The sequence below is a fragment of the Dunckerocampus dactyliophorus genome, chromosome 5, assembly GCF_027744805.1.
Source record: "Dunckerocampus dactyliophorus isolate RoL2022-P2 chromosome 5, RoL_Ddac_1.1, whole genome shotgun sequence".
Lineage (NCBI taxonomy): Eukaryota > Metazoa > Chordata > Actinopteri > Syngnathiformes > Syngnathidae > Dunckerocampus > Dunckerocampus dactyliophorus.
Genome location: NC_072823.1, coordinates 28,239,824 through 28,252,752, shown reverse-complemented (window position 1 = coordinate 28,252,752; position 12,929 = coordinate 28,239,824). Strand labels below are relative to the sequence as shown.

At 42.2% G+C, this 12,929-nt stretch overlaps 1 protein-coding gene across 2 annotated transcripts in view; it reads left to right on the top strand.

Moving 5' to 3' along the window:
- Positions 1-636: 636 nt before the first annotated feature.
- shisal1b (shisa like 1b) overlaps positions 637-12,929 on the top strand; it is a 53,685-nt gene continuing 41,392 nt past the window's right edge. The window contains exon 1 of one of the 2 annotated variants that reach the window (XM_054777135.1): positions 637-1,091. The gene's annotated coding sequence lies outside the window, so the exon portion shown is untranslated. The remainder of the gene's footprint in view (positions 1,092-12,929) is intronic. The other variant, XM_054777136.1, reaches the window with a different exon arrangement.

Below are 12,929 nucleotides of genomic sequence, written 5' to 3'. Positions count from 1 at the left end.
CAACAGTTTGTTACACGCAGTATTGTACAATAACCAAGACTGTGTACGAGTACCGAGACAAAATTTAGTCAAAACATTTCGGTCCAAACAGAATCACATAAAAACGGGGGTGTTCGAAAACCAAGGTTCCACTGTACAACCGTTTGTTACACCCAATATTGTAGGATAACAGAGATAGTGTACGAGAACCGGGGCTAAATTTTGTCAAAATTTTTTGGTGGAAACAGAATCATATGAAAACGGGGGCATTCGAAAATTGGGGTTCCATTTTCCGGCAGTTTGCTACACGCAATATTGTGTCATATTCCTTAGAAAAACAAATCATCTGAAAACTGGTTCGTTCAAAAACCGAGGTTCCACTGTGCGTGTTTGTTATGCACAATACTGTGCAATAACTGAGATAATGTACAAAATGTTGGTAAAACTGGCACTGGTGAAGTGAGGTTCCATAAAGGTTCTTATGGGCAAAAAAACAAAATCAGCTTTCACCTGTCAGCATTTTATGTGCAGTGACAGCATATTGGATCATGTAGAGACAAAAACGGAGAGTGGGTTTGAAGCACAGAACGTAGAGGTACTTGACTCAAAAGAAGGGAAGTTGAGCGTAGAACTAACAGGAAGGCTGCGGCCTTTGGAGGAAAAGCGTAAAAACAACGGACTTCTTTGTAGAAGGAATGCACGGCAGTGAGATAAACAAGAGCTCTCTCACTGTAGAGGATCTCCCTCCAGTGCATCCACACAAGCTCCCTCTCGCTTTCCCTCTCTCTCTCACTTCCCTCCGTCAGCTCGTGTATCGTTTCATCTCGCTCAGCCTCTCGCTCGCTCTTAACAGACTCACCGCCGCTGCGCTCTGACAGATGGGGAGACACCGCCGAGGAGGAGCACTCAGGGGCCAGAAGAGTCTGTTTTTCTTTTCTTCTCCACATCCGGCTTTCTTTTCCTCATGAGCAGCTCATCATCACCAACATCCCAGCCCCAGAGGAAGATGAGGAGGCTGTGCATGTGAGGAGAACCGGAGCGAGGGACGAGGAGCAACAGGGTGGTGGGAAGCGGACAAGAGGAGGTGCCCTGTTTCTTCATGCTGGAGCAAGGTCAGTGTCTTTAAGACTTGACTCCTTATTTATCACTTTGTTGAAGTGAACGTCCACACAGCCAGCCCTTTAAGTTAGAAGCGAGAAGTTCCACTCTCTGATTTGACTTGGAAGAACCTGCAGGTGGAGTCTCTTTTTAGGCAGCAAGAGAAGGCGTCACGTCAGGCCATGAAGCAGCATTTGGCAAGCGGTAACTTGGAAACAGGCATGTGGGAGACGCTTGGTGGCACATGATAGGATTTAGGGGAAGCGAGAGGGAAAGGGAGGAAGGAGATTCCTTTTGTTCATCCACACAAAAGCCTTCTCCCGAGTCTTATTTCTTCCCGAGGCAAACTGGCCCAGGGGCAGCGCTAGTCAGCTTTTATGATTCGGCATGACCAGGGAACATTGTTTGAGACTCTTAATACACTGGCATGAGCATAAAGTGCATGTTACGCGTGAGCATGTCATGTGTCTTCATCCGTGCGCATAGCTAATGCACATCCCCTGTATGATGATCTTAAGAGTCCCAATTATTCACCACATAAACCGTCACATTTCCATATTTGTCATAAAGGAATGAACATTTTATCATTCATGCTGCTAACAGACAGCCTAACTCTTCCTTTAATCAACATATATGTAACATATTTCCCTTGATTTATTTGGAGAAAAGCTGGTGAGGGGCTTTTATTTGTATATTTCCCCCACAAATAAAGAATAATAGTTTTAAAAAAACGTGTTACGTGTTCAAGTTTTAGTGTAAGTCGGACCTCATGGCTAAATTAACATTTAAATCACTCACACTGTACACAGAACACATAAAATACAGGAATAAAAACTCTAAATACAGGGATTAAATCAAACAATAACTAAAAAAAAAGAGGGAAAAGAAAAAAAACAACAACATTACGCTGCTTAGTTATTACTGTCGCTTTCATAGGAGCAGATCCTTCAAGATGCTAGTAACAAGGATAGTGTAGCGACCGGGCACTTCCAGTATGTGTAGTGTTTTGTGATTTACGACTTCGTCCGAGGCCGTGAACGTGACTGCAGTTGAGTTTGCTGATTTTGTTTTGCCACTGTTGCGGTCGACAGTAGCCTGTTTACCCTTAATGATGGTCGCCACAGTGAAGTTGAGAGTTGTGTGGCTGCGGGCGAGCCGCACATACTGTATTCTTTCGCTGCAACTAATTCTCGAGAGAGTCTCCTGTTGACAGACCAAAATTCATGTTTTTATGAATTTATGGTAACGTGTACGTAACCACGAGACGTCGCAACACGGAATGGACCACCTGCATGTCCTTGTCAGCTGATACCATTCTCGTCTTGTTTTGGAACTTTTTCTCCGGGATGCTCTGCGCTATCGACAGCTGCTTTTTTTCCTTCAAACTCCGCTGCGAGCTTCAGCTTTACGGGTGCCACGTCTTGCTCTGCAGCCGGGCAGCGTGTGCTGCCGTAAAGTCTGCGATAAAATTAATTACAGACACCAAGTGGCATCAAGTTGCTGTTTTCTGTTTCTATGATTTATGTCTGTTTGAGGTGTGGCGGCTGTTAAATTGGAGGCCGTTTTTCTCTCCAAGGGAATAAAAGAGATTTCGCTGTGATGTGTGGTGTTTATTTAAGTGGTGATTGAGCGTTTATTTTCTATTTGAGGTATGGTGGCTCTTAAACCAGAGGCATTTTTTTCTTGGGTGGAATAAAGGAGGTTTTTTTTTTAATTTGAGGTGTTGCGTTATTTAGAAAGTGCACATCGCAACCAGTGATTGAGGCACGGCGTTTACTTTCTGTTTGAGGTATGGCGGCTATTAAACTGGAGGCTGGAGGCCATTTTTTTCACCAGTGGAATAAAGGAGATTTCTGTTTGAGGTGTGGTGTTTATTAAATTGGCGATTGAGGGGCAGCGTTACTTGTCTATTTGAGGTATGGTTGCTATTAAACTGGAGGCCTTTTTTTTCTCAAGAAAAATAAAGGAGATTTCTATTTGAGGTGTGGCTTTTATTTCTAGTACATATTGCCACCGATAATTGAGGCGCAGTGTTTATTGTCTGCGGTATGGTGGCTATTACACTGGAGGCCTTTTTTTCTCAAGGGAAATAAAAGGAGATTTCTATTTGAAGAGTGGTGTTTATTTTAATTGCGATTGAGGCACAGTGATGTCTTTTTGAGCTATGGTGGCTATCAAACTGGGGGCCATTTTTTTCTCGACGGGAGAAAGGAGATTTCTATTTGAAGTGTGACATTTATTTATAAAGTAGACATTTCAACTGGTGATTGAGGCACAGTGTCTTTGTTTATTTGAGGCATGGTGTTTATTTCTATCGTACACAACTACTTAGTGATTGAGGCCTCGTCGTGCGGCTTAAAGTGGAGGCCATTTTTTTTTAAAGGAGTTGTTTATCTGGGGTGTGGCGACACCCGGTGTCTGTGAAGTAGAGTGGTGTTGTCTATTCGAGGTACGGCATTTATATTTCCCAGTGGATGATGTACTCAGCTATTAATTGTGGCAGGTCATCTGTTAATATAAGGCCATTATTTGAGGAAATCCAATACTCGTGGAAACATGAAAAGCACATTCCCAGTTTTAGCGCCTCATCGCCATTTTCTGCTATCCTGTCCTCTGTTGTTGGCAACCTTATGAATGTGAACATTCCCAGGCGGCGGGGGTGGTTGTAGTTTTATTAAACGTATATTAAAGAAGACGACAGCAGAAAGAAAGTGTTGTGCTGTCAGTGTAAACACAGCATGTGGAGTAATTATACTGCACTGCTAGTGTTTTGACACAAAAGAAGAGAGATCGCATGGAAGCCGTGCACCGTACTGTTCCTTCATTTCTGCTCAAGGCAAGCGTGCATCTTGTGTTTATACCAAAAGCTTTGAAAGTAAAGACTTGGCCGCGCTCAACACTCTTCCCCCCCCCCATCGTATAATCACCGTCGCCTCCGCAGGAGAGCCTGCGCACGCATGAGGTCATGGCGGTCGCGTTTGGCCATCAGTCATCAGCGGAGGCGGGCGTGTTGTGTCACCTTGTCTCGCACACATTACATTAGCGCGTGTCACGGGACACTTAAGACGACTTCATGTGCGGCTCACGGAAAGGACGATATGTCCACATCACTTATAGACACCAAGTACGTATAGAGTACTATAATATGCATAGCCTACTACAGAGCAGGTGTGAAACACAGTATCTGTATGGATAGATATGAATGAATACTACTTGTGCCCGGTGTCATCAAGCTACTGTTCGGTATTGCTGTATTTTTTGGTAGTAGTCTATACAGTATGCCAAGAGGGGTTTTGGAGTCAGGTGATACACACGGTGGCCTAGTGGTTAGCATGTTTGCCACACAGTCAGAAGATCTGAAAGATCTGGGCTCGAATTTCCGTTGGGCATCTCTGTGTGGAGTTTGCATGCGTGGGTTTTCTCCGGGTACTTCAGCTTCCTCCCACATTCCAAAAACATGCATGTTAGGCTAATTGGAGACTCTAAATTGTCCATAGGTATGAATGTGAGTGTGAATGGTTGTTTGTCTATATGTGCCCTGCCATTGGCTGGCCACCAGTCCGGGGTGTACCCCGCCTCTTGCCCAAAGTCAGCTGGGATAGGCCCCTGCATACCCCCGCAATCCTAATAAGGATACGCGACATAGAAAACAGATGGATGGATGTTTATTTACCTTAACCATAGACAATGAGATGTTAATTGGAGCCCTGCGATTGGCTGGCGACCAGTCCAGGGTGGGAAGTCAGCTGGGATAGGCTCCAGCATACCCCTGCAACTCTAATGAGGAGAAGCGGCATAGAAGATGGATGGATGGAAGGATGTTAATTGGAAATATTTTTTTCTCAAACATGAAAATTCATTATATGTTATTAAAAAACATTTTATTATATTATGTTGTGATTATGATATTATATATATATTATAATATACAGTATGTGTTATATTAAATATTAATATATATATTTGAAATTTAGTTTTAACTTAAATAATGTTTTGAGAAATTGGAATGGAAAAGCACATGGCCATTTATTTACAAGTATACTGCACACCACAGCAGCGTCTTTAGCGGTGCACGGCAGAGGGCATGAGTTCGAGAGCCGGCCAGGGTTGCATCAGGCCGAGCATCCGACATACAAACCTAGGCCAAAACCATTCATATGATTGACTCCCCGTGGCGACCCCTGACTGGGAAAAGATGATACAAAAAATTAACAAATAAATACAATAATAATTTATATTAACCTATAATAATATATTATTAATGATATAATAATAATTATTTCATAATATCCTTATATATATATATATTTTAGATATATTTATATCACATAAAAAAAATCCACAACATAGCAGCAACAGAACCAATGTTGTAATACTGGTAAAGAGCAGCCAGTATTAATATTGTAAACAACATTACGGCTAAGTAAGTTCACAACAGCGGAGTAGATCAACCATCATGTTAAAGCGTACGCAGAGCTAAATAAAGCTGCTGGATGCTAACCACTTATGATACTTGAAACGCAGCTGTTGCCATCTCGTGGAGTTGTGTACAGCCGTTAATGCCGGTGGGGTTTTTTTTTTTTGTTAATTAGATCTGCTTTTGTAGACCACGCATCCGGTGACTACAGTAGACCGGGTGAATTGAATAGAGGATTTACCGTTAATTTTAATGCATGTAAATCTGTGCATCAGCAAACGTTTGCGTTACCAAACCCTTTTTTCGTGGAATAATATGGAATGATCATCGTCCAAAACTAGCCATTCATTCATTACAATCATTAATAATGGAATGCTGGGGAAACTGTCATCATGTGATGAGAAGATGCATTTACAGCTGCTCCTGCTGATGTGGCCCTGAATGAAAATGAGTTTAACTCCACTGCAAGAGTGCACACGCACACAGACGGGGGGGGAGGCGGGTCTAGCAGAGGTGTCGTGACCAATGTCTTGGCAGAAGCTGTCAAGGTGAACATTTGGAGTGAGGAATGCTTCACATTTAGAAGAGATCATCAAACCGGCGATGACATCCTCAGACAATCACCGTGCGGAGGAAGACTTTACCGACCCTGAATCTTAAAATCTCAACATCAGAGTGAGGCGTGTGCGGTGAACTGGCGCATCACAGCGCAAGCAATCCAGACGTACACGTCTACCTAACGGGCTGCAGATTCACAAAGTTCTCTTCATGGATGATGGATCACATTTCAGTCAATATCAACAAAAGAACAAAAGCGTCATACTCACCTAGTATTCTCTCAGCAATTAAACTGCCTTGTTTACACTACAGGAATAAAAGCAGAAGGCGGACTATAAAGGCAGCGCAGCCCGAGGCTACGAGCTAAAAACAACACATTTAGATGTGCAAGCCAACTGTTACAAATCAGACTGATTTCCTGTCGAGAAATAAGAGGATGTCAGCCGGTAAAAGCAGATTGTTAAAAGTTGAGGCGATGCAAATGTGTGGTAAGTATGGTGCAAACTTCACCAGAGAGGGGGACCTCACTCCGTTCACATGGCAACGTCACACCTGAACCTTGTAGATGCATTCGGCCAGGGGTGTCCAAACTTTTTCCATCGAGGGCCACATCGTCAAAATGAAAGGATCTAAGGGCCACTTTGAAATTTTAGAGAAACACACGTAGATGTGCTAAGAAGTTATATATATTTCAAGAAAATAAGCTTTGGTGAAATAGGTGAAAAGCATCAGAACGACCTTTCTTCTTTGCCCCTTTTGTTCCCCATCTTTGCTGCTTTTAACATTTTTTTTATAACTTTCTTCTGAAATAATCTTTGTAAATGTTCTTTTTGTAATGTTAAGACTTTATTCCCATAATATTTTGACTTTATTCCCATATTAAAGCGTTTTCTCCAGCCTAAATTTACAAGACGTACAAACTATTTAGTTTTGTGTCTCAAAATGTTACCACTTATAACACATTTTTTCTTTAATATTTCAACTCCATGCTGCTAAAATGGCTTGCCACTTTTTTCTCTTAATATTTTGACTTTGTTCTAGTAAAATTGCAGCTATTTTTCCCATTTCTGCTCTTTATTTTGTACATTTCCCAACTATTTAAACATTCTTGTAAATTTGCTTGTCGTAGTCATGACTTTATTCCCATCATATTTACTTTATTCTCGTAACAGTATAACCCCGCAACCTCATTTTCCAAAAATCACAATTTTGTTAGTCTCTCATAACATATTTTGTTTAGACTATTTCTGCCACGCCCTGTGTGTGTGCCCAGCGTGACAGTTCGTTTGTTCCCTTTATATGTCCTGTGTTGATGCTCTTATTTTGTAGTGCTTTCTGTTTCATCCTGTGCTTCGTACATGTGCTGTTAGCTTGTCGGTGTTGGATTCCTGCCGCTGCACTGCAGCGTTTATTTAAAAATGTACATTTGACCTACAATCGGGTCTGATCTCTCGCATTCGGGGGTCGCCGCCACAACACCATAATGCCAAGACGTGACAGTGAAAACCCAAACGGCAGTCTTGGCAGTAGCAGCAGGTGACGGCACAGATGAAGAAAACAGAGGCAATGAACCAGCACTGACCCTCTGACCACGCTGGGCTTTTAAACCCACCTAATTGCAATTGCCAACAGCTGCACGCAATTCCACTGGGGTAAAGCGGCTGCATCTTACCCCCCGCAGGAAGTGCAGCATACCAAAATAAGAGCTGGAATTATCACTTCCTGTCCTGCGGAGCATGACCATTTCAATTTTATGCTGCTAAAATGACATTATTTTTCCTCATAATAATACGACTTCGTTCTCCTAAAATTATGACTTTTTCCTCGTTAGATTAAAACTTTCTTTTTGAAGTATTTTGACTTTATTCTTGTAAAATTACAGCTGATTTTTCCACTTTTGCTGTTCTGGGTTTGTTTTTAGGATGTGCCGCAGGCCAATAAAAAAGCAGCCGTGGGTCACACTTTGGAACACCCTGCATTAGTCCAATCATATTCCGGATCATTGACAGCAGCAAAATGGCTAGCTCGTCCTTATTTTCCAATTCATCAGACCCAAGCAGAGGACAGAACATTCTGTTCTTACTTAACGTCCCAAACGGTTTCCCAGTAAAACCAGGTAACTCCATAAACGAAATAACGACCTCCCATTAAATCCGTATCTCCTCTCTTCCCCATCCTCCGTCCAACTTGAGCTACTCATTATCTGCAGCTCTTATGTAAACATGGTCTTATTGCCTCCTACACGGCGAAATGTCAAACTGATAGAAAAATGCAAACGAAACGTCACAGCAGAGAGAGAAGAGCACGCAGGTCAGCGCTGTTGCAGAGAAATATCGGCTGGAAGTCAACGCCTGTGCTACAAATAATGCGGTCATTGTTTACCAACAATGAAAACCCTTTAAGCGTAAGCGGAAAACAGGGGAAAGAAATATATTTGTACACAACGGAGCGGCGCTTCTAAATAATATGTTTTTACTGACAAGAATATGGTAGTAAAAATAATGCAATATACTTGACGAGATATGATAAGATAAGCCTTTATTAGATGTAAATAAGTAAGTATTAATAGTAAACATACATATTCAGTCATTGCTTGAGAACCTTCATTTTCAGTTCATCATTTGTGGAAAGTTATGTAATATAGCAGAGCGTCTGTGTAGGCTCTCAGTTGTACAGGAGTTGTCCATCGAGGGAAAGGCTTCTTGAGACGTCATCTGTACTTTTGTGAAGAATGTGTCGGACGTTTCGCTGCTAATGGCAGGAGAGGATTATACCACTACTCCGCCCAGGCTTAGTGTAAGGAACCAATAGGAGGAGGGTGTTGGCACACCAATTCCGCCCACTCTTACTGTATTTAAGGCCTAGTCTACCAGCACTTATTAGTTCGCTGACGAAGCTCTTCAGATGAGGAGCGAAACGTCCGACACCTTCTTCACAGAAGTACAGATGACGTCTCAAGAAGCCTTCCTCGTAATATAGCAGAATAATCAAAATACATCAACAGTATATAAAATATGAATTTATGTATTGTTTTTATATTATTTCTAATCTTGAATCTTGACCTTTTCAGGTAATTAATTTGTCAGATGAAAGGAAAGCTCCATTAAAACAAATAAAATGTTGCCTGCATGGTGGCCTAGTGGTTAGCAAGTTGGCCACACAGTCAGGAGATCTGGGTTCAAATCTCCGTGTGTGTGCTCCCACATTCCAAAAACATGCATGTCAGGTTAATTGGAGACTTGTTTGGAGACCGGTTGTTTGTCTATATGTGCCCTGCCATTGGCTGGCCACCAGTCCAGGGTGTACCCCGCCTGTCGCCCGAAGTCAGCTATGATAGGCTCCAGCATACCCGCGACCCTAATGAGGATAAGTGACCCAGAAGATGGGTGGAAATGAAATGTCAGTAAATATTTGGGAATTGTAAAAAAGCACAGTTCACATTATATGTTTTTTATGTTATATAAAATTAAATATGGAAATATATTATCCTTTTTTAAAATTTTATTTGTTTTTAAATCATATGTACTTGTGTTTATTATGTTAATAAAAAATAATTTAATTAATTACAATTCATTATATATAAAAATATATACTGATATATTATTTTGTTATTTAATCTGTTGATTAAAACTCAGCTTTATATTACATATTTTTTCAAATGCAGAAACCTTTATAGTATTTTTTTTTGGGGGGGGGGGGGGGGGGGTAATTGTCAAATAATCAAGTGATTTATTTTTCAATTTTGCATGTATTTTCTTGGCCCAGCGTATGTCTGAAGTGTACTGAGGGCGATTGATTTGGCTGATAGTCCAAACCTCGAATGACAAAGTGGCCTCATCACATCTCAGGGCCTTCTCCAGCCGGCTGATTGATGGCACCAGTGGCAGCCAAATAATTAGCATCCATAACGCAAAATAAGCAGCAGCTGTTGTCAGCCATTCAGCATTCACACGACCACAGCACTACAATCTGCTTTTCTTTTCACCGCTGCAGAAAACAGCTCTGATTCAGTTGATCCTGTCTGTCATGGTGACATTTCTCTGAAGCAGGGTTCACGCCAGAGTTCAACTCTGTGTTTGTGTTAATGTGAATTGATGACCACTTGCCAGGGCTGTGTGGGGGAATTGTGTGCTTGTTAGACAGAGTCGGGAAGAGCGAGCGGCTGACAGATGAAGCGTTTGATGCTGCTTCTCTTCCACATCAGGACCCGCCCATTAGGTATCATCTAGCCCAGGGAATCTCACACGCACAGAAGCACACATCCCATAAGCGCGAGACAGTGAATACATATTGGATCTGGAGGGGCACGGCTCCACCTGCCCCTCATGCATCAATCACCACTAGGATGCCTTCACACTTATCATGTTTGGTTCGGTTAAAAGAAGCTCTCGTCAAGTGTGAATGTGATTCATCTGAACTTTGGTGTGCACTGAACAAGCTCTTGAGAAATGTGTTAACTCTGGTGCAGTTCAGTTTACACTAGGAATGTCCCGATCCAGATTTGTTGGCTTTCGAAAAATAAATAAACAAGCAGTCTATAAGTAAGTCAGGTAGTTGGTTTTTTTTAGCAGTTTATCTGAGCTCCATGCGTTGGTTGTGAATGAAAAAGCAGTTGCATTCGATAAAACAGCTTGAACACGCTCACTGGTATTGTTGTGCAGCTCAGGTAGTGCTGTGCCTGAAACGTAGTGACATCGGGCAAAAATATCATGGTTTCACGGTAGTACAATTACAGCTCTAAAATGTGTTATTTTGAAATGTCTTTACTGAAAAGAAGACAGAGAAACGCATTTTAAAGAGTATAATAGAACATGTTGGAAGTGGAACATACAGTCATGGACAAAATGATGAGACCACCCTTGTTTCTTCAGTTTCTTGTTCATTTCAATGATACAACTAAAGGTACCTTTGTTTGGACTAATTTAACAATGACTGTTTTTAGCAGTACAATGCTACAGTACAGCTATTAATGTAAGCACTTAAGTGATTTTGGTTATTATCAAGAAAACCATGGAAGCTGCTGGATATCAGCTCTTAAATTAACCTTTTATGAGCTATATTTGTTATCATCATTATATTGTCCAAACAAAGGTACCCTTAGTTGTACCAGGCATTAGGATGGATCAATAAACTGAAGAAACAAGGGTGGTCTAATCATTTTGTCCATGACTGTATATATTTAAAATAAATAACAACAAATAATAACAAAATAATAAGTATTATTTCTAAATAAATCATAAAGAAAACACAGTTCTTAATGCAGTCTTCGGTAGCTGTGAATTTCTCTTGGAGATCAATAAAGTATCTATCTATCTAGCAAATCTTGCGACTCGTGCCACAAGGAAAATGCAAAAACGGTAAATGCAATCACTGGCTCAAAAACACAACATAAATAATATTATTATTTCATAGCGTGGTGAATGTGCAGGTCAAAATTGTCCACAAGTGTTTTGGAATTGTTGGATTGTGTGTTTGCCAATATGTGTGTGTTTACACTATTAGCCATTAAAACAATGTCATATTCACGTTAACATGCGGAAAATGTACTCAAATAGTGTTATGTGCTTACACATTGGTTGGATAGCTGCAAACCCATGTGAAATACACACTAAATCCACATGCTTCGGGATGCGAAACTCTACGAGGGCACACGTCTTGTCACACCGGCACTGCTTGATGCTGCCTGGACAGCTAACGTCAGTGCTAGCTGGACCGCGACGGTTAAGTTGCCGTCTTTTGGCAATAGAGCTCATGCCCGTGGTTTCGGCACATCGAAGCCCAGTTCCAACTGAGAGGAATAACACAGGACATGTCAAAGTATTTCCACAGAGTGGCGACGCTGGACCTCCACTCACTCTCATATCATAGGACGGAATAACGGACCATTTTCGGGGTTTTGACTTTTTCATACCGTGGTATACCTTGAAACCGGTTACTGGCCCATGCCTAGTGGTGAGAAGATAGTTATTACCTTGACTTCAAAAAGTCCATCAGATGACGAAAGCCAGTGTTGTCCACGACAAAAAGCGGTTGATCATCAAATACAATCTATTAGACAATTCGATGTTTTATTTTTTTGGACTTGCTGCCATTTTGAAATTGATTGTCTTTTCTTTGAAATGCTTCCGTCAATGTTTGTTGTTGTGGCTTTGCTGCCATCTTCATGTAAATTGTGTACTCTGTCAAGTGATTCCTTTTTAAGTCTATCCATCCGTCTATCTTCTTCCGCTTATCCGAGGTCGGGTTGCGGGGGAAGCAGCCCAAGCAGGGAAGCCCAGACTTCCCTCTCCCCCGCTACTTCGTTCAGCTCCTCCTGGCGGATCCTTAGGCGTTCTCAGGCCAGTTGAGAGACATAGTCTCTCCAACGTGTCCTGGGTCCTGGGCCTGCCGGTCGGACTTGCCCTGAACACCTCCCTGGGGAGGCGTCCGGGACAGAGATGCTCGAGCTACCTCATCTGGCTCATGACAGTGCTTCTCACCTTATCTCTAAGGGAGAGCCCAGCCACCCTCAGGGACAACTCATTTCGGCCGCTTGTACCCGTGATGTTGTCCTTTCAGTCACTACCCAAAGTTCATGACCATAGGTGAGGGTAGGAACGTAGATCTACCGGTAAATTGAGGGCTCTGTCTTTCGGCTCAGCTCCCTCTTCACCAGAACGGACCGATGTAGAGTCCGCATCACTGCAGACGCCGCACCAACCCGCCTGTTGATTGCGTTCCATCCTTCCCTCACTCGTGAACAAGACCCCAAGGTACTTAAACTCCTCCACTTGGGGCAGGATCTCATCCCCGACCCGGAAATGGCACTCCACCCTTTTCTGGGCGAGAACCATGGACTCGGACTTGGAAGTGCGGATTCTCATCCCGGCCTCTTCAC